The following is a 20,813-nucleotide window of genomic DNA, read 5'->3' as shown; positions in this document are numbered from 1 at the left end:
CACTTGTATTATACCGTACGAAAAATACTTTATGACTGCGTGATGCCCATTCCGAGCGACGACGTATTTGACGTGATTAACAATAATTATGACCATCGGAAGTTTACCGACACGTGCCTTTTATACGGAGTTGACCCAGATATGAACTTTAGGCAAAAAGTTGATCTTTATACAAATGGTCTTGGTATCGCTTATTATTTTGATCGGGTCGGTTTGATAGACACGGGTGTTAGACAGTGGTTACCCGTACCAGGAAACGATTATACTCCAAAATTAGATGCGGATGAGGTAGACAAAGACTGGACCGCAACAAATTTAGGTCTCGGGCTAGGCGCTACAAAGCCTAACCTTTCTTTTGTGCACAAAGTCATGCAACTCGGTTACTCTAAGGTTGACTCCGGCGTAACGGCACAATACGTAGTAGAATATATTTTGCAAGATCCAAAGGTTGCGACTATCGGATGGTGGGGTTTTATTCCTAAAAAGTCGCGGTTGACTGACGTGGGAATCACCAAGGTAAACGAATCAATTCGAGCTTACGTCTACGCATTACTAGGGGCACAGGCGCAGACCAAGACCAGCGTTTTGACCACCGGCACCGGATTAGACGCGCGACGGCAATTTATTATGATCGTAGAATCTTTAATTAATTCGGGCCCTGATCTCGAACAGTCGATCGACCAATATCAAGATTCGCTACAGTACGCAAAAACGCCTTTAAACTTCGTAGTTGCCCCAGGTTTGTACCTGGTGCCCTCAGATATGGACTTACGCGTCGGAACGTTTGAGGGGTATAACAATAATTTACAAGTCGCGACTGAGGATATGAAGACTGGATACGTACCGAGTTTGAATAACGGAGCGAGTTTAAAAGCTGACTTTAATGAAAAAGCGATTCAACCAGAAGTGTTACCGAGGAAGCCAACTGTAAAGCCGGTTTTTAGTAAGCCTTTAGACGCACACAACGAAGAGAAACTATCATTAACCATCGGAGCCGTTGCAGTGGGTGTTGTCGGGTTTATGTTGTATGAAATTTTAACTTAAACGAAGCGAGAACGTTTTGAATTAGAGCAAAAGAGAATATTCCCTCCTAAATCTAGGAAGGAATATTTTTTCTTTTTGGTCCTTTTTATCCATTCTTTTGTACGTACGTCAAAAGCAAAACACCCGCGCCCACGAACAAGGTCCAAACGTGTTCTGCCACCCATCCGACCGCTTTACTCGCCACGTTAAAAATCCAACTCAAAATGCTGCCGATGACCCCGGGCAAAGCTCCTAAAGCGCTCAACCCAAGTTTCTTTAATACGTTTGCCAGGTTCCACAGTTGACGTTTGATCCAATCGGTACCTCCACCTTTGGAAGGAGGAGCTGGCGTTGGTTCAGGCGTTGGTTTGATCGCTCCGCTCGTTCCAACAGCTCTGACGCTGGCAACTATACTACTAACGATGGTACTTATCGCTAAACTAATGGCCGTTAAAATGCTCGCGATCGTGACGCCTTGTTCTCTAAATAAAATATTAATTCGTTTGCGTAAAGTCAAATCTTTACCTAGAGCCGTTTGGATCGTTTCTTTTAACATTTTAAGTTGGTTTCTAAATCCCGAGGTTAAATTTTTTCGTTGGGCGTTTAATGCTTCTAACTCATTGTAAAGATTTCTGAGACTTTTAAGTCCTAATTCTTTTGAGTCTTGCGTGATATCTGGTTCCTTTAATGCATCTTCAATTATCCGAATATTTTCTTTTACACTCGCGATCTTAGCTTCTACAAGTTTTAATTGTCCTCTTATTGTTTGTAAGCTTTGGTCGAGTCCTCTAATCTCTTTGAGAGTAAATTCTGAATTTGCATCTTCTGGGTCTAAGTTATGAGACTGTTGTGCTATTTCTTGAAGTTGATCGAGTGGCTCATCGAGTTGGTCTATAGATCCGTCTTCACTCGTGATCTTTTATATATTTTCTGAAACAGCTTTTGCCTCTTCAATTAATCGAAATGCAGGGTTTTTGTAGCCTTCTAACCCTAAAGTGTGTCTAATAAAATCTACGCCTCCTTCTTTTTCTAAGCTAGACAACGCGAGAAACCGTCGTCCACTTTTATCTATTATTGTTTTAGTCAGGCGGATTTCTTTGCCGTTATGGGTTGCATAGAGTCTTCCTTTTGAATCAAGGTGAAATATATTTGTATTTCCACTTCCATTTTCTACTTTCAACCCAGTTTCTCTTTCAATCTCATCATAAAAGTTTCTCATCTTAGCGTTGATTTCTGATATATCTCTACTCTTTGCTTCTAGATCTGGTGGCACTTTAAAGTCAATCTCTCTTTCAACAAGACTCGTTTCTTGTAGCCTTGTATCAAGGGTATCGTACTGTTGTAATTCTTCTTGTTCACGTTCTTGACCCATGTCGTCCATTTCAAATCCCCCTTCATCCATTTAAAATAAGAAAACTTAACTCGGACTGCCCATAGGAAATGTTGAGGGTAGAATACCCTGCGCTACCAACCAACCTTGGGTAGCCAATGCGCCGCTGGACAAAGCGGTTAATTTTAATGCATCTTCGGCAGACAATTTATTGAAATCCGGTGGTTTAATTTTAAATAGCTTACTCGACAGCATGGCGTATCCGAGTGAGATTCCTGAAACAACTGCGCCGTGGTAAACCGTATTGGCGATTCCGTTTACGTCGATTGATTTAGCGTTACTCATATTTAATAATAAGGAACTTTTATTCCATATTTAAAATTGGTTCTTGTTTGGGAATAGTCAAGCTTTGCTTTGGCTGAGCGCTAATTTGTCGTGAACTGCTCGACTTGTTTCTCCAAATTAAGTAGATCACAACCCCCGCAACCCCCAACGAACCGAGTATCAAGCTTCTGTTCTCTGTAACCGTTTGATAGATCTCATTTTGGTTACTCTCTTCACCGTTAGCTTCGTCCGCTAATTTCATCTTAACGAGTTGTTGCTTCATCTTCTTGTTATGTTCCGCTAACTTCTTACCTTGTTCTACACGCTTTGGATTTTTAGCTTTAGTACTCCTTTCAGTCGTAGTTTCTTCTACTCGCTTAGTTACCGTCTGAATTTGGTTGCTCGAGTTCGCTTCGTTGTTGCTCGCTGGTGTTGGGTTCACTTTGTTTGTTGACATCCTCTTTTATAATAATAGAACTTTTGTTAAACTCCAGGTGTTTTGTTGTAATCAGCATTGTTGTAAGTGGAGAAAGATAAACTCCATATTTATAACAGACCTCTGTAAGTAGTCTACCCATAGTTTGACTGATAATCGGATCGTCGTTGAGATCTTTAGTAAGCGCTTCTTCGGACTTTAAGTTGACGTTGAATCCGAGTAGATCGATCGGGGTGGCTATTCCTAGTAGACGAGAGTACAAACTTAAAATCGAGTGACCAAGGGTTTTGACAATTTCTTTGCCAAACTTAACTTCGTAGAGGTTAAACAGCTTTTCTTGTTCTTTTGGTGGCAGAGCTTCAATTTCTTTTATCGAGTATTCTTTTCCGAGATACTTCTTGCTTTCGCCCGAGGCAGCTATCGCGCATAGGCGGTCCTTTACGTTTGATTCGCTGCTCGCTTCGCTTCGCTCGGTGAATATGCTTTTTATGTCGTCCATTTTAATAATAAGTACTCTTTAAATTTGTTGTAAGTATACTTTAGTCGTATGTACTCGTTGGTGTAGTAGGTCAGGTTAACCGCAATAACTAATTGAATAACTAGTTGAAAGTATTGTAGCATTGTTGCTTATTTACTATAACTAAATTAAATTTTATTATAGCACAGCTGGCGTAACTAGTTAATCAACAAAGTAAAGCAAATTAATAACATACCTATTATTTAGTTACAACTGGGCTGAGTAACTTGCGGATGGTCGGTATTTAACACCAACTTACTAAATTTCACGTCACGTAGGTGTCTTTTGATTTCTTCTCTCTTTTCGTCTGGCACAACGTCGTTTTCGTCTAAACACTGATCAAATGAATTACGATCCTTACAGTGAAATATTGCCGTCCAGGCGGTATTTTCTCTGAAGTCTTTTAAAACGGAATTATACTTTTGTGTGAGTAGCCAGCAGCTGTGGAGGTAATGTCGACCCGAGAACGCCATCTTAGACAAAGCACAAACTGAACCACTCTTAGACTTCTTACGATACTTAATAAACTGATCGGCCGCACAATCGTCGATAATAAATAATGTATTTACACCATCGAATACTCTCTGATAAAGTTCTATCGCCTCATTTAATTCTAGTCTTTCTCGATCCAGGTCACAAAGATAGACATTTTCATCGGTGTACACCCACAGTCGTTCTAAATACGTTTTATTCTTAAATAGCGCCGGGCATATGATCACGATAGCTTCAAAGGTGAATCGGTATTCTGTCTCTAAAAGATTTAAGATCCAGTTAGTCTTCCCCGACCCCGTCTTGCCCACGATTAAGGCACAGTGGGGATTCTTAAACATCTGGTTCTCGCTACGCTCGTACTCCCTCTGGTCGTTCTCACTTCGTTCCACTCGCTCGTTTTCGCTTTGGTTCATTTAATTTTAATAAACTAAACTTTTGAAGTTTCCATCTTCCACCGTTAGTTGAGAATCCATTACCAAGAACACGTACATCGTCAACGGCCCCGCGGTTTCGTCCGTTCGTTCCATCTGTATAGATATGTCTCCTCCTCCGCCTAGAGGTCTGCCCGATCCGTGAGCAGAATTGTCGTCAGAACTTCGGAAGTCTAGCCATAGACCGTACTTGTCTTTTAGATAGTCGGCTAGATTTACTCCCAACAAAGATAAGTCCGAGACGACCCCTCTAGCCAATTCTTTATCCGAGTCTCCGAAATACTTTATAACTTCGTTCCAATGTTGATATTCAAACAGACCCTGCGAGTACAATTGATTTGGTTTTCCTTCGACTGTGACGACCGTTTTAGTGATGTGTGGATTATAAAATTTTTGCGGATCTTTGATCGCCGGGTCTCTGAATAAAATCAACACCCCTTTTAGGCTTCTAATACTCTGGTCTATGCTTATATTCCATAGCGTATCTGACTTGTTTACTGCTTGCTTCTTCCACGAGTGAATCCGGTCAAAAAGGTAATACATCGTCTTCTTGTTTCTCAAGGTTTGGGCCAAGTCTCGGTTGGTGACTACCTCGTATTCCAGGGTCAGATCTGAAATTTGATATTCAGCCGCGGTATCTGACGAATTAACCACTTTGTCGTGTCCGTTAAAAGTTAGTTGATACGTTAGAGGCTCTTTAAACCACGAAGGATAAAATGGAGCGTGATCTGTCAACATAGGCGTGTCTAGTGGAATCGCGTACCTGTTTTTAAAAGCGTCGGCAATTGCTTTGTCCTTACCATCGTTTGCGGCAGCATTAGCATCGCTAGCTCCTAGACGTAACTTAGCTACATTTTCTTTCTCTAGTCCAAAATACGCCATATTTTTGGTCTGTGACAGGGGCAACCAATTGTCCTTGAAATTGTGAAATACGTCCGCGTCATAGTAACTTACGATTTTATTTCCCTGGAGACTTATATTTATTTCCGACACCAAGTTTCTCGCCACGTTGTTATAGACCGTCCTGTTGTCATCCGAGGCACCGTCGAGATCGAGTTTAAAGGCGAGCTTTGCAGTACCGGGTACCATGACTTCGTCCATACCTAAGGAGGGGAATTTTACGTTTAACTTGTGACCCGCGTCTATCGTACTCGGGTTATGCGTAATGGTGACTTCGCGCCGCTCACCTTTGATGGCGCGAGGAACTTTAAGTCTGCGACTCGGGTTAAGCTTTTTGGTGTACATCTTACTTTTAATATATACGATTCTTATTTTATCATTTTAAAAAGAAAAGAAAACACGACTAACGTTAAACCCGCTGCAAAAAACAGATCTTCATATTTTTCACCTTCTAACATATGGGCGATTTCGTCGATCTTTAGCTGAGTTTCTACCTGTTCGGTTTGAATCTCGATTAATTTATCTTTAACTCGCTTTGCTTCGTCCTCCCTTCGGTCGTCCATCACTATTTAATTTAACCTTATTTTAAAAATGGCTAGTGTTTTAATGATGGTTGGAGGAGCGATAGTAAACGCCTTAGCATTCACAGGCTCAAATTTTTTATTTAGCAGTTTATCAAAAAATAATGTTGACGAAGAACGAAAGCGGCACGACCTCGCGTTAGAGCAACTGGCGCAAGCAAAACAAGAGTGGGAACAAAAATGCGTACACATGCTAGACTTTTTGAACGAACGAATGCAACAAGAACGCGCGAGTCAGCAAACATTTGTAAACGTGGACGACGCGTTGCGGGCTTATTCAGAATTAACCGGTAAGAGTATTACCCCGTTACCACCAGAGCCTACTTTGTCCGATTTTTACGAGCCTTCCGAAGATCAAAAAATTTGCGAGTTTGTTTGGATTATAGGTGGAACTGCGATAGTCGGGTTGTTGGCTTACCGGTACTCGCTCAGCTCGTAACTCATACGCTTAAATTTAAAAACTAGTATTTTTAAAATGGACCAAACTTTTAAAAAACTATTTTACAGTCCACAGGGTTACTGGCGAGGAAAAAGTGCTGTCGATCGTCTACACGAAAAGACTGGTGCAGACAAATCGGTTATTAGGAAGTGGCTAAAAAAGCAGGCCGTTTGGCAAATATATTTACCCGCACCAAATTACGTACCCAGACCTACAATGTTGCAATCAGAATCGGTCGAACCTAATTACGCGCATCAAATGGACATACTTTATTTACCCTGGGACCGAGTTAAAAGAAAAACATTTAAGTACGCTTTGACCGTGGTAGACGTGGGTTCGCGGTATAAAGAAGCAGAACCGTTGACCAGTAAAACCGCCGAACAAGTTAGCGAGGCAATAAAGAAAATTTACGAGCGAGCGAGCGAAGCGAGCTGCGACCAAAGGGAGTAACGGGCGATCACCTTTGACGTGGCCCAAATTCGTAATGGTAGACTCGGGATCTGAATTCAAAGGCGAGTTCAAACGGTTAATGACAAAAAATAAAGTACAAATTCAAGTGGGTGAACCTGGGGTACACAGATCTCAAGGAATCGTGGAAAGGTTTAACCGCACTTTAGCCCAAAGGTTATTTGGCCACCAATACGCTCAAGAAATGTTAAACGTGGGTGTGCGTAACGTGGAATGGGTAGAACGTTTGCCCCAGGTCGTGAAATCGTTAAACGAGGAAAAAACGCGTTTAATCGATGCCGTTCCTGCAGAAGCCGTCAAATCAGACCGAGTGAGCCAAATACCGAGTACACCTGTAAGAACTACCCAAAGAGAACTTCCTCCAAGTGTATTAGTTAGGTACCTCTATTACTCGGGCGAGCAAGAGGGTGGCACCGTCAGAAGGGCAACAGATCCGATCTGGTCCGTGGACGTCTACCAAATTGAAAAGCGAACTAGTCAATTTAAACGGGTGAAAGGCAAGAGAGTCAAAACGGGCCCAACATTGTACTACCTATTAAACGGCCCGAATAGGAGTTTCGTCAAAGAGGAACTTCAGGTAGTACCCGAGGATACCGAATTACCGGAGTAGTTTATGTCCTTATGCCCGTAAGCTAACGTATCGATTCCGTTCGGCAATATGTAACGCTTTGTGTCCAACGGCGACAAACTAAGTTTATTTTGTGAAATGGTGAACACCCGATGTTTATCCGATCTAAATAGTTGTTGTTTATTGAAATGAGAAACCCTTTCAAATAGGCATCTTTTATACATCTCGTGGGTCAATCATTTCTCGGTTACTACCTTGGAGACCCCTTTCGCCTTCTTTAAAGAAAAGTACTCGCTTTGCTCGTAGCTCGCTGGTGCTCGCTTTTGATCGGTAGTTAAGATCGAATACATTTTTGGTCTGATACAAACGGCTTCTAAAATTGTTTTACCGCCAAACTCGTCTTTCATTTTGCCTATGACTTTTTTATTTTTGACGCTGTAAAGCGGATGACCCGGTGGATAATTACTAAAGTCAAACAAATGGCGCTTTTCGTTTAGGTAACCAGTTAAATCGACGGAGCTTTGCTCGATTTGAACTAATAGAGAATCAGTGTCCGTATAAAGTAAATTTACTTTTTCACCAAAAGTTGATTTTAGTTCGTTGTAGTAGAAATCATACATCAACGTTTTTGAGATATCGAGAATACTTACACCGCAATAGATTGGCTTATTTAATTTTGTTTTGGTTCGGTACATCTCCACAAACGAAAGAGAACAGTCCCCAAATGGCACCGTCGATTTATAATTCGGTTTATAAGTTAATTTTTTGTATTTTGCGGCGTCTTGTTCGTCCCTTAGGAGGTGACCGTCAATTCGATGTCTTACATTTTCCATCGTCTTGCCAAAAACCGAGTTATTCATCAATTTGAAAAAGTCCTTCTCAAAATCATTTTTTGCTTTCTTGCGCAATTTTGTGTTTTTGTCGATGTAGCTTTTCATCCACGGCTTTTGACGGAAACGCAGTACCCGGTGAACTTCTTTGATCCACAACCCTAGTTTGAGATATTTTTGTAATGTACGATAGTGAACCACGTATTTTCGTTTGGTGCCCAAAGTAGCCACTAGTTTGTCTACCGAGGTCACTTGCTCGCCATTACCAATTAAATCCAGTTGATAACTCGAAAACCATTCGTTTGGTACCGTGATATTTTCAGGTGCAAGTGGAAAGTCATTGTGTTTGTCATGGTGACGTTCCGGGTAATCTAAAGAAATCTCAAACATGTAACCGTAGTCGTCGGTTAGTCGCAACTCTTGGATGTAATAGTAATTAAATTTTTCTAAGTCTGTTTCCCAGGTAAATTCCCCTACAGGCAGATATTTGCTCATCGCCCAGCCGTATAAATTATTTGCGTCTAGGTACATGATCTGTGACTCTGGCTTATTTGGGTCATAGTCGGGTAGTTCTGGGCTATTAGCTTTCGCGTATCGCTTTGCGCCCACACTCGAGATACCACCTCTTTTTGCCCTTTCAAAGAACAAGTGCTTGTCAATGTTTGTCAGTAGTTCCAGTTGTATACCCGAATGCTTTAAGAGGGCGTCCCACGAAAGGCCTGGCGCCGTATAGTAGTTGGCTGGGTCAAGGCCGTAGTTCTTCTTGTATACCTTCCGAAAGTTTTCAAATACACCCGCTAACAATAGCACGTCCGTTTCCACGTATAGGTCGTGGTAGTCACCTAGATTTTGACAGCCAAAGGCTTCCCATACTGTTTCCGCACGAGCGTATTCTTGCTCGGTTATTCCTCCCTGCTTCAGAGAACTATAGAAAGCGTCTACTGGTGGGAGTTGTCTCTCTTGGAACCGATCAAAGGAGTCTATATACTCATAGGGGTAAATTCCCTTTTTCAAGAGTAAATTTGGGTTATTTGGAAACCTTTCACAAAGTAAGTTAAAATCATCGGGTGAACAATTTTTAACCAACCGATCTAGCGAAGCCGCCATAAAATGAAAGGAGTCTAAAAATCTGAGTTGACCAAAAGAAAACGAAATGTAGTTCTCGGTATTTTTAGCGATCAACTTGATTGATTTTCCGTAAAATTCGTGAGCGCCTTGCATAATTAAATGTGCGTCGTATTTCTCCAAGTTGTGTAAGATCACCGGAATGGGTGTTTGGTCGGCCACTATTCTTAACTTGAGATTACAACTAGCATGCGCTGGGCCTCGGTACTTCCCCGTCACGTGACAATGATCGCGAACTTTTCTAAAATTATTGATGGGCTTTTTGCAATCCAAACATTTCCATTCTCTGAACTCTTTATCTTTGCCTTCGACTTTAACTATACGACAAAACTTGATTTTTTCTTCTTTTGTCTCTGGTGGTTTTGGAATATCACATTGACAGTGAGATTCATCCGCTTTTGCTCGATCTATCAACTTTTCGCATATCCAGCATCTATTACATTGTTCGTAAAGTTTTTGTAACTCGGGTGACCAGATCAACTTCGCTTTGTTTTTAAACGTTTCGTTGATATTCTCTGTTTCCTGAGAAAGTGACCCTACAAAATCAACAGCCGCGTCTTGGCCTCTGTAAGTCTTTTGGCTAGTGCAAACTCCATCGCATCTGACGACCGCGTATGAGTATCCACAAGGCTTGTGAATCTGTGTTTTGAGAGTGTTTGTGTCTGCTGGCGGTAATTTTTCTAAAACAGACTCAAAATCGGCGTAAATGACAAAAGGCGCGTCTTGCTTATTTTTGTAATTTTTAAACTTGAGTATATTTTCACCCTCGGCTGGCATTTCAACTTTACATGTAGGAACGTTTAAGCCTTGGCAATCTTCTTTGTGGTTGGCTAACTTTTCTTCCGTTTGGAAAGGCGACAAGCACTTAAAACACCAGTGTTTTTACCGTTGTGTTTATTGATGTCACCCGTCAACCGAGAAAAGTTTTTAATCCAACAATAGTGATTTTCGTCACCTTTGTTAAAGTAAAGTCAATTGATCGGTTCTTCTGGACGCTTGCTTTTGTGCAGAATGTAAATACCGTCTTTTTTGGTGTAACCAAACACATTGATCGCCAAGTTATTTTGCGATTCGATACGTGAAATTTGTGAAATCGGTGTTGGAAAGCTTATGTTTGTAAAATTTAGACTGTCTGATTCTGACCGGTAAGTCGAAGGTCGCTCCTTATTTATTTTATATTTTGGATTTGTTTCTAGCTGACTTTTGACTCCGTCTGAATACAGCTTCAAAGCTGCTCTCAACGCCCATCGGATGCATTCTTGATCTTTATTTTGGACGTTTATGATTGCTTTTTTGTCTAACAGTTCCTTAGGCAACGGAATGTAAGAAGAACCGACTGGATTATATTTAACCACGTTGATGTAAACAGCGACAACTTTGTCAAAGATCCACCCCGAGCCTTTTTGTGTATGGGCCTCCACCTGTTCGATTTGTTCTTCGCGTTGCTTAGCAAGTGCATTTTTAACGCCGGCTTTACTCGTTACTACGTCTTGATCACTCTGAAAGGGAAAGGTGCCGTAGTCAATCGTTCCGTCAAGTTTTTCCAATCTAAACTGCACTTTAAGATGTGTTTGTAATTTGTAACTCCCGATTTCTTTGAGTTCGACTAGCGCTGTTTTCTCTATCAACTGCTTGTAAAAATCAAAAAAAAATGTATTAGGTCATCTTCATAGAAGCGAGGAATCAACTCCCAATTAGGAAAATTATTTTTAAAACGCCATATACGTTTAATGTCTACTTCCTCGAGTTCTTGAGGTTGTGTATAAGCTTTAATAGCATCAATAAAGTCCTGTTTGACATATCTGTCTTTGTTTGCATAAGGAATATTATATTTTTGTACCGTTTTCAACAGCTGTCGATATGACTGACGCGGGAGATGCCTAAATTGTTTTTGATCCTCTCTGATAGCTTTTATTAGTTCTAATCGTGTATGATATTTGCGTCTAGGTGGTGATAATGAGATCTTATACCGTTTAATAAAATCTTCCAAAAACGCCTTCTTAAATCGAATAAAGTTCGTTAATATAGGTCGATGCTGTTGATAACTCATGTCTCTTTTTATATATAGATTTATAAAATTTTTATCAATTTTATTCAACATGTTTTTTTATATACTACTATTTTATACAAAGAGCATTTACTTAAGGCGGTTGCAATATAATCATATCTTTCTTCACGTTTCTAGTTTGATCTTCCATTTATTTTTTCGGGCGAGTGAGAACGAGCGGCACCGGCTGGTCAAAAGGTTCGAGTGGCAAATAAAAGAGATTTTGACACAAATGTATAATATTTGCACCCTTATTTTAGGGGGTTGATGAGGTACCCAGGGAAAAGTGACAAAATCTAGAATTTTAGATTTTTAAGAGATTCCCTGAGATTTTTTGGTTGTATAGGTACCCAAGGGTTTTTGATAAAAAACGGTGAAAAAGGGGGTGTGATCCGGAACTCTCCTATCTCTACTACTCCAATGTATTTTCTACTTTACACCTAAAACTCAGGTTTCTATAATTTCAGTTCACCGTGCTTTTCGTGAAAACAAATGTCGGTATATGTTTAGCAGCTCTTAGGTTTATTCCTCCATTAACGGATACTCCCACACCTGCAAACACAACATATCAGAAATTCGCACATGTTAAAGGATGCGGTGTGCGAAGTGAATTTAACCCTATAACGACCATTGTAAAAAAAAAAACAAAATAACCAAAAAAAAAAAAAAAAACGAAATGTTTGTTTTTTCCCGAAAACTACAGCATTCTGGGTGGAAATATTTTACAGGCTGACTGAGACTATTCTGTACTGTTGTTTAAGTAAGATATCTCAGGATTGTACGGTAGTCCCATTTTCGGGATTTTACGAATGTACACCACCTTTAATTGTGGTCCTTGATTGAACATGCCCATGAATGTCTCAAATGTGGGAACTAAAATGGTGGATTTTACGTCAGTGCACATGGACAATCGGCAAAGAAATAGCTGCAAGCAATTCTACACACACAACGAATAGCCATTTTGTTTCCAAAGCGTTAAGTTGGTTGCGCTCTGTCTCTCTTCGGCTGTCACAGTGCACCCTACGAAAAACATCATTAGATCAGTGAGGCCTTTGGGCACTGAAAAAAAAAAAAAAACTGCTCCAGTTTTTAGCATTTAGAGCTTGGGTTTTTCTTTGCTTGTACCTATTTGAATTGTAACCCTAAAAGAGTCGAGAGCATCCGCCCCTCCACATTTATCCTGTATCACCGCAATGCATTTTTTTCGGGAGCTGAGACTTGAGCAATTTCAGAGTAATGCTTTTGCATTCATTTTGACGCCAAGGCAGTGAAAATCAAACATGCCGCTCTTGTGCAGCACCTATTTCTCCAACACAGGTCCAAAAGTGGATACTTTCCACTCCCAGCTTCACTAAAGGTGAATTGAGATGCACGTGGCTGTCAGTTTCAGTAAACCTTGAGTTTGAATAAAATCTGGTACACTGAATTAAAAGTCATAATATGACTAAATTCTGGGCAAGCTTTTGAAAATAAAGTTTACTGAGGTACAGAGATGGAGTCTATGGGTTTGTACCCAAAACATTAATTGTACTACCCTTTATTGAAAAGGAAGGCATAATTAGCGCAGTTCGTAAACATCAATGTTCAGTTGCAAAACAGTATCAATCGGTGCCTGTAAAGTTTAAACATTTCTTCGCACCAACTGATATAGAAAGAAAGTGTTCAGTTGTTGACCACTGATTTTGCAGTGCCGTGTGAGATGGGGTGAGTTTATTGACATGTTGGCATGTTATGAGTGCGAACGCCGCATTGCGATTATGCTATATCGTCACCGTTTTCACGAAAAGCCACACATGTTGAAAGTATCATTTTTTTATTTATTTATTTATTTTTATTTCGAAAAAACATTCACGTTGTTAGGGGCCAAATTTTCGAGAAGTGCATTTGCGTTTTTCTCGAAGAGATACAAATCTTTGTGCACCTTGTACACGCACAAAACAGAAAGGCCGGAGGGTAAGATGTTCGTTTTCACGAAGAACCGGACGTTTTTGTTATAATGTAACAGTTGCGCGCTGGGACACGTCCGGCCCTTCCCTCTGAAAAAATACTGTACTGTCAGTGCTGGATGACCAGTTGGGGGCGCTAGCACTGATCTATGTTAAAGCGTGTGGTGGGCTCCTACTGGCCAGCCTGGAAGACCTGTTGCCACGGCAATGGTGCAGTATAGTGTTTTCTAAGTCACGCTGTGTTGGGTGTGTTTTGGAGTTTAAGCCAGACAGGAGTGACAGTGATGATAAAGCCCGTGAGCCGCAAAAACCTGAGCAGAAGGCTTTCCTTTTGGCTGCGTGAGGCAGACCCGTAGAGGCGGTTGACTTTACAATGCATTGCACAGAAAGGACAAAACGTAGGGAAACGTGGATTTTGATTTCACGAACAGACACGGCGAAATAACCACTGTGTTCAGTTTAATTACTTGCCTCAGTCAAAATGTCATCTCTCAAAGAGTCATTTTGGGTTTTCTTACTGGATATAAACTTGTTGTTTTTTTCAGTTTTAAAAGAGGAAAAGCTTCGGTGGCGATTTATCGAAAACCATTTTTTTCTTCAAAATCTACATGTACGGCTCTTTGTGAAAACGGTGAAGATGGGCCTATGTGCACCACGCCCGTTTCAGCAAAATCTCTCAAAGAAAGGATCGCAGGCCGCGGGTACAGGGTGTTACTGTACTCGACGAAGTGTTTCGTTATCGAGTCGAACGCCGTGAAGAACCTGTCCGCGGTCACAGCTTGTTTGGATGTACTCCAACCGGTAGTGCTTGACCACCTAGCTCCAGCCCAGGGAGCAGAACCTCTCCTGGGGTGGCGACGACCAGTGTGGATATCAGACCCGACGATTCCAATCATTCTGCTCGTCGAACCTATGGTCCAGTACCACCTTGTCTCCACACAAGCAAAACCAGTGGAATTCCTTCAATCTAATGAGTCCCTACCGGGCAGCGGTGAACCAGTTGTCGCAAAGTACGCCCGCTATCGTCACAATATTTCGACACAATATGCCAGATGATATCCCGAAAAAGTAGCCAAAAGATTTCACTTTTGTTTTTCTTTTTCCCCAACTGTTCCCTGCACGTTCGCTTTCTTTTGCTGCTCGCCCACATGCAACAATGGCCCCCATCTTACGCTTTTTTGAGTTTATGTTTTTATTTATTATTTTGTTACATGTTTTCAAATTGACCGCCAACGTTAACAGCCTGCCTGTACATTTAAACATAAGAACCACCCAGGCAGTGGTGTAGCTAGGATTTCACTGGCGGGGGCTCAAATGGGCACCAGCATCTTATGCTGTCAGTGGTGTGGATTTTGGGGCAAGCTTTTGTCAGTTGACTTGTTCACTATCCGTTCCTCCGTTTTGTTTTCAGTGTGTGCGTGTGTGTGTGGGTGTGTAAACGCCTTCAATCGTGGACCTATATATATATAGTACATTCACGCCAACTCAAACGGTGCAGTTTACCTACTGAAGATCTTGTGACTGTTTACAAGCAATATTATGTTCGACCCACTCTTGGATGTTCATGTCCAGTTTGGCATTCTGGGTTGACTAGGGATCAAAACGAGCTGCTCGAGAAGCTTCAAAAAAGATTGTTCCACATAATCTTATCAGTTGATGTTATTAGTAGAACTTCATACGACTCCATGAGAGACACATTCCTATCTTGAAAAAAAGACGTGAGCAGCTTTGAAATTCGGTAAAAATCTCCTTTTGTTTCGAGAACCATCACAGTTTGCTCCCCCCATAAGGTCAAATAACCTCCGTAAAACAAACACTTTGTCCATCCCTAGATGTCGTATAAACAGGTATAAAAACAGTGCCATCCAAGTTTTAGTAAAATTATTATCTGCAAATTGTTGACAGTTTTTTTAAACTGCGGTTTCACTTTGATTGTCGGACATTTTTTTTAAATTTGATTTAATTTGTTTTTAATTTGCAAGTTTTTGTTTTCTGTTTGTAACTGTTTCATGAACAATCTGAATCGGGCGGCCTGTTCTTGTACGGGTTTCTAGTTCTCGCACTCGAATGGTGGGAACATGACTCAAGAACACTGTTCTCGGAACGGGATCGCGCACCACCTCTTCGTCAGGGTTAATGATCCTTTTGGACACAGCCACCGGCCGCAGCCAGTTGATACGGACACGGCCATTGAGTCTTGTATCCAGACAAGGTTCAAAGCGACGTGACCCTAGCGCATGCATTTTATAGTTAATGTAAAACACTCATAGTCATTATAAACGTGATATTTGAGCTCAATCAGACTCAAGGTTTGGTTATTACGGTCACTGGAAAAGTCTTGAGCCAACTGGCGTTCACTGAGCACTGTAGTGTAAAAAGTGGACACTTTTGGCTGATTTGTCCGGGAAAAAATCGTGCTTTGCAGTAATTTATAATAATTTGTTTGATTTTCGCCAAATTGGTGTCAAAATTACTGCAAAGACTTACTCAAAATAACTCCAACGGGCTCAGCTCCAGAAAAATAATGCACTTCGACGACATCTGAAAAAGGGCAGGGGGAGGCGCAATCTACCCCCAGCTGCTTGGGGGGTAAACATTCCATTGGTATCCACCCCCCTTTGGTGGCCTTTGGTAACGCTTTCAATTCCTGCTATCACCAAACAATAAAATGCTGACTGCGAGTCCGATTTTCTCCGCCGCCATGTCTATTTTGTACAAATCATGCTGCCCAATTCTGTATGGGGGAGAGGATTGGGGCGGTGAAGCATTGGATATATTTGCTCGTCTGCTTCACCAACAGTTTCAGCAACAACAGCATGACAAAACGGACTCAACAATTTCTATGGTCACTGAGTCCTTTTAATATGAAGCCCAACTCTATGTCAGATACAGTTCTTTTTTCGCACTCTGCCTCATGGATATTTTTGCACACAATTAACACCCAGCAGGTGGAGGACACTGGTAGTATTGTGCTCAAAAGATATATACGAGTAATAATAAGTAAGATATATACAATTTCTAGCACTTAAAACGCTCTCTTTAGTGAACTGAATCACAGCGCTTACAAAATGATAATTAGTTGAGTAGCTACATGAACTTGATGCACTAAGAAAGTTAATTTAACATTGTGAATATATTATCGCTATCATTATTGGCGGAAAAGGTAGGCTTCGAGCATTTCTTTATTAAAATTGCTCAGAGGGCAGACTGTTCCACTCCTTCGCTGCAGAGACTGTGAATCGTTCATTGTTTCGGGTACGTGGGAAGTTGAGTCGTAAATGATTAGAATTTGAGCGTAGGTTTGGAATGGAAGGAACATACAACAAAATACAAGACTGCATATATTCTGGCAACTGTGAGTATGGAATTATTTGTGAAACGGAAGGTCATCCGATTTAAATCAAGGTAAATCATAATTTTAATTAATTTACCAACAAGTATAACAGAACTGCGACATAGTGAAGTCTCATACACTGAGCCCGATAGGCTCGACACACTGTCATACATTTCTTACTATAACAGGCTTTACGTCTTGCATTATAAAGTACTGGGCATGTTGAAACTTTCTGAATTGAAAGCGCGGTTCACATGTCAAAAGCAGTTCCTTCTCCCAACGTTGATTTACCATCAATCTCCGGCAATTCGCTGCTTGTGTGCACACGTCAACCATTACTCTTTCCAAATTGATCCTTTTCAGGTGTGGAATTCAGTTTTCCTTCGAAATCTGACGACTGACGTACAATAACCTCGAGCAGGTTTGGGAAGACTCCGTTTGAAGGTACGCGCAAGAAAAGTCGCAACAATCGTTATTTACCCTCCTGGAAATACGCATACGCGGGACGCGTTTTGGACGCGATGTCCTACCCAGTCTATAATTACAACGGAGATTAATGATCGTAGACGATGCAGCGTGGCATTTCTGCCCATAACTGCATGTGCAAAATTCGTTGATGTGTTCTGTTAATGTGAAGGGCCCATTTTGGTACAGAAACGACTTACGGTGCCCATCGTGTCGTTTTCACGCCCGGCAACTAGGGAAATGTGCGAGGGCCAATACTTGCATTTGATTTTTGTAAACTGGTGAGAAATGACGGGTACATTTTGGCAGTATTCTATCCGAGTTCGAAAGGGGATCTGCTTGACTATGCGATGGTGACTTTTTTGCGGTGGCATTTTTGTAACTCCGAATTCTGATGTTCAACTTATGGCCGATGAGGCACGGATTAAGTGAAGTCCCATCCAAATTAAATCTAACGTGCGTTACCGTGGGGGAAAACGGAGTGGGCTTCGCGCCTTTTCCGGCGACAGTGAGGTAGACCCAGAGGCTTACTGATTTGACATCCGTTGCATTCTCGATGTCATTTGCTGTTGTTGAAATTCCAGCACCTAGGGGTGGTTCGTTTCTTTGGAGTTTATTTCGTCGTTTTCCTGCTCGTATTTTTCGGGAGACCTGTCCGGCCAGTGATGGATCAACCATTCACAAGAAAGAGCGGCAGTTGCACCGCACTTGTTGCAACTTTGGGGGTAGCCCAAGAAGATATGCGAGACGTATCTTTTTTGAGAATTTCTCTTCAAATATCAAATTATTCTGCAGTTGAAAGCCAACGAAATTTCTTGTTGTAACCAATGAAAATGTATTTCCGTCGATGGAATAGGGAGGCGAGTGCAGCCCGACTGTGCCACCCCTGGGTCTCTTACTGTTGAATCACCAGTAATAAATTTAACATTATACACCACACAGCTTTTAATACTGAGATCACTGAGAAGAAAATTGGGCCCAACACGGTTGGGGGTCGGCATCACTGTCGAAAATTTAGGAAATTAATATTATAAATGAAAGTAAATCAGCATCAATCCTTTGGCTCACCGTATTCAAACCTAGAAAATTACCCTGTGGGTTCTTCCGCGCCCGGGGACGTGAAAAAAAAAGTGCCGAGGCGGGAAAAAGACAAAAGTTATGCGGTGTTGACCAAGCATTCAGGCGCACGGACTCCTGAAATTCGCAAGAATCGCAGTTACCGGCTTCCATATAGGACTCTTCTGGGATCTCGGGGTTCCCGGCCCAACGCACTTCCTCCCTGCCCATCCATTTAACCCCCAAAAGGGTTCGAGCGACCATGCAAGGGAGGACACGAGACAAGCCCCTAAGCCCTGGCCGCCGAGTGGGCCATAACGTCTCGAACCTGTACTAAGGTGCTCACCTGGACTTCGCGGACAGTGCCAGCCGCAGAGCTTATCCAGTAGGCTAAGGTACTGCTGGTATTTGACGGGGTGAATTAGAGTCTCTTATAGCGACTGACTGACAGCAAGCGTTTGGAAAATAAAAACCACCACTGGGATTCGAACCCACCGTCTGACGATCTGATAACCGCGCGCTTAACCACTCGGCCATCTCAGAGCTATTGAGCTCTGTTGTTCATATCAAGGAGATAAAGTCATTAACCTCACTGCACAGAATCTTGCTGTGTAAATACCGAGTGATTAAAATGTTACAATAGTGCATCACGTAGCAAAAAATGATACACATTCACGCAAACAATGGAGGTCAAAATTAAATGCTCTCCCTGACAGCTTCTCTGTACCATTTTTTTTTTAATGAACGCGAATCAACATGGGCAAATCCCCGGACCGTGAATACGTTACACGCACATTTGTATGTGTCAAAGGCACTGGGGCGAGAACCATAGCGTGACCTAACGCGTGCACCGCTTGGTCCATTCGTTTGCGCTGCACTTCCTGATTCAAAATGACGTCACAGTTCTGTACTCTTTTCAGAGAGTTACGACAAGGTGCAAGTTTGATAACGGACAACTACGTGTAGTTAACTAGTAGCTGATTTGTGACTTTACACTGATCCAATGTATTTTCTACTTTACACCTAAAACTCAGGTTTCTATAATTTCAGTTCACCGTGCTTTTCGTGAAAACAAATGTCGGTATATGTTTAGCAGCTCTTAGATTTATTCCTTCATTAACGGATACTCCCACACCTGCAAACACAACATATCAGAAATTCGCACATGTTAAAGGATGCGGTGTGTGAAGTGAATTTAACCCTATAACGACCATTGTAAAAAAAAAAACAAAATAACAAAAAAAAAAAAAACGAAATGTTTGTTTTTTCCCGAAAACTACAGCATTCTGGGTGGAAATATTTTACAGGCTGACTGAGACTATTCTGTACTGTTGTTTAAGTAAGATATCTCAGGATTGTACGGTAGTCCCATTTTCGGGATTTTACGAATGGTGTACACCACCTTTAATTGTGGTCCTTGATTGAACATGCCCATGAATGTCTCAAATGTGGGAACTAAAATGGTGGATTATACGTCAGTGCACATGGACAATCGGCAAACAAATAGCTGCAAGCAATTCTACACACACAACGAATAGCCATTTTGTTTCCAAAGCGTTAAGTTGGTTGCGCTCTGTCTCTCTTCGGCTGTCAGAGTGCACCCTACGAAAAGCATCATTAGATCAGTGAGGCCTTTGGGCACTGAAAAAAAAAACAACCTGCTCCAGTTCTTAGCATTTAGAGCTTGGGTTTTTCTTTGCTTGTACCTATTTGAATTGTAACCCTAAAAGAGTCGAGAGCATCCGCCCCTCCACATTTATCCTGTATCACCGCAATGCATTTTTTTTCGGGAGCTGAGACTTGAGCAATTTCAGAGTAATGCTTTTGCATTCATTTTGACGCCAAGGTAGTAAAAATCAAACATGCCGCTCTTGCGCAGCGCCTATTTCTCCAACACAGGTCCAAAAGTGGATACTTTCCACTCCCAGCTTCACTACAGGTGAATTGAGATGCGCGTGGCTGTCAGTTTCAGTAAACCTTGAGTTTGAATAAAATCTGGTACACTGAATTAAAAGTCATAATATGACTAAATTCTGGGCAAGCTTTTGAAAATAAAGTTTACTGAGGTACAGAGGTGGAGTCTATGGGTTTGTACCCAAAACATTAATTGTACTACCCTTTATTGAAAAGGAAGGCATAATTAGCGCAGTTCGTAAACATCAATGTTCAGTTGCAAAACAGTATCAATCGGTGCCTGTAAAGTTTAAACATTTCTTCGCACCAACTGATATAGAAAGAAAGTGTTCAGTTGTTGACCACTGATTTTGCAGTGCCGTGTGAGATGGGGTGAGTTTATTGACATGTTGGCATGTTATGAGTGCGAACGCCGCGGTGTGATTATGCTATATCGTCACCGTTTTCACGAAAAGCCACACATGTCGAAGGTATCATTTTTTTATTTATTTATTTTTATTACGAAAAAAACATTCACGTTGTTAGGGGCCAAATTTTCGAGAAGTGCATTTGCGTTTTTCTCGAAGAGATACAAATCTTTGTGCGCC

This window comes from Acanthaster planci, linkage group LG10 (genome assembly GCF_054643075.1).
Source record: "Acanthaster planci isolate LZ-2023a linkage group LG10, COTS_SCS, whole genome shotgun sequence".
Lineage (NCBI taxonomy): Eukaryota > Metazoa > Echinodermata > Asteroidea > Valvatida > Acanthasteridae > Acanthaster > Acanthaster planci.
The sequence above is the reverse complement of the archived record's forward strand: the minus strand, read 5'-3'. Positions refer to the sequence as shown.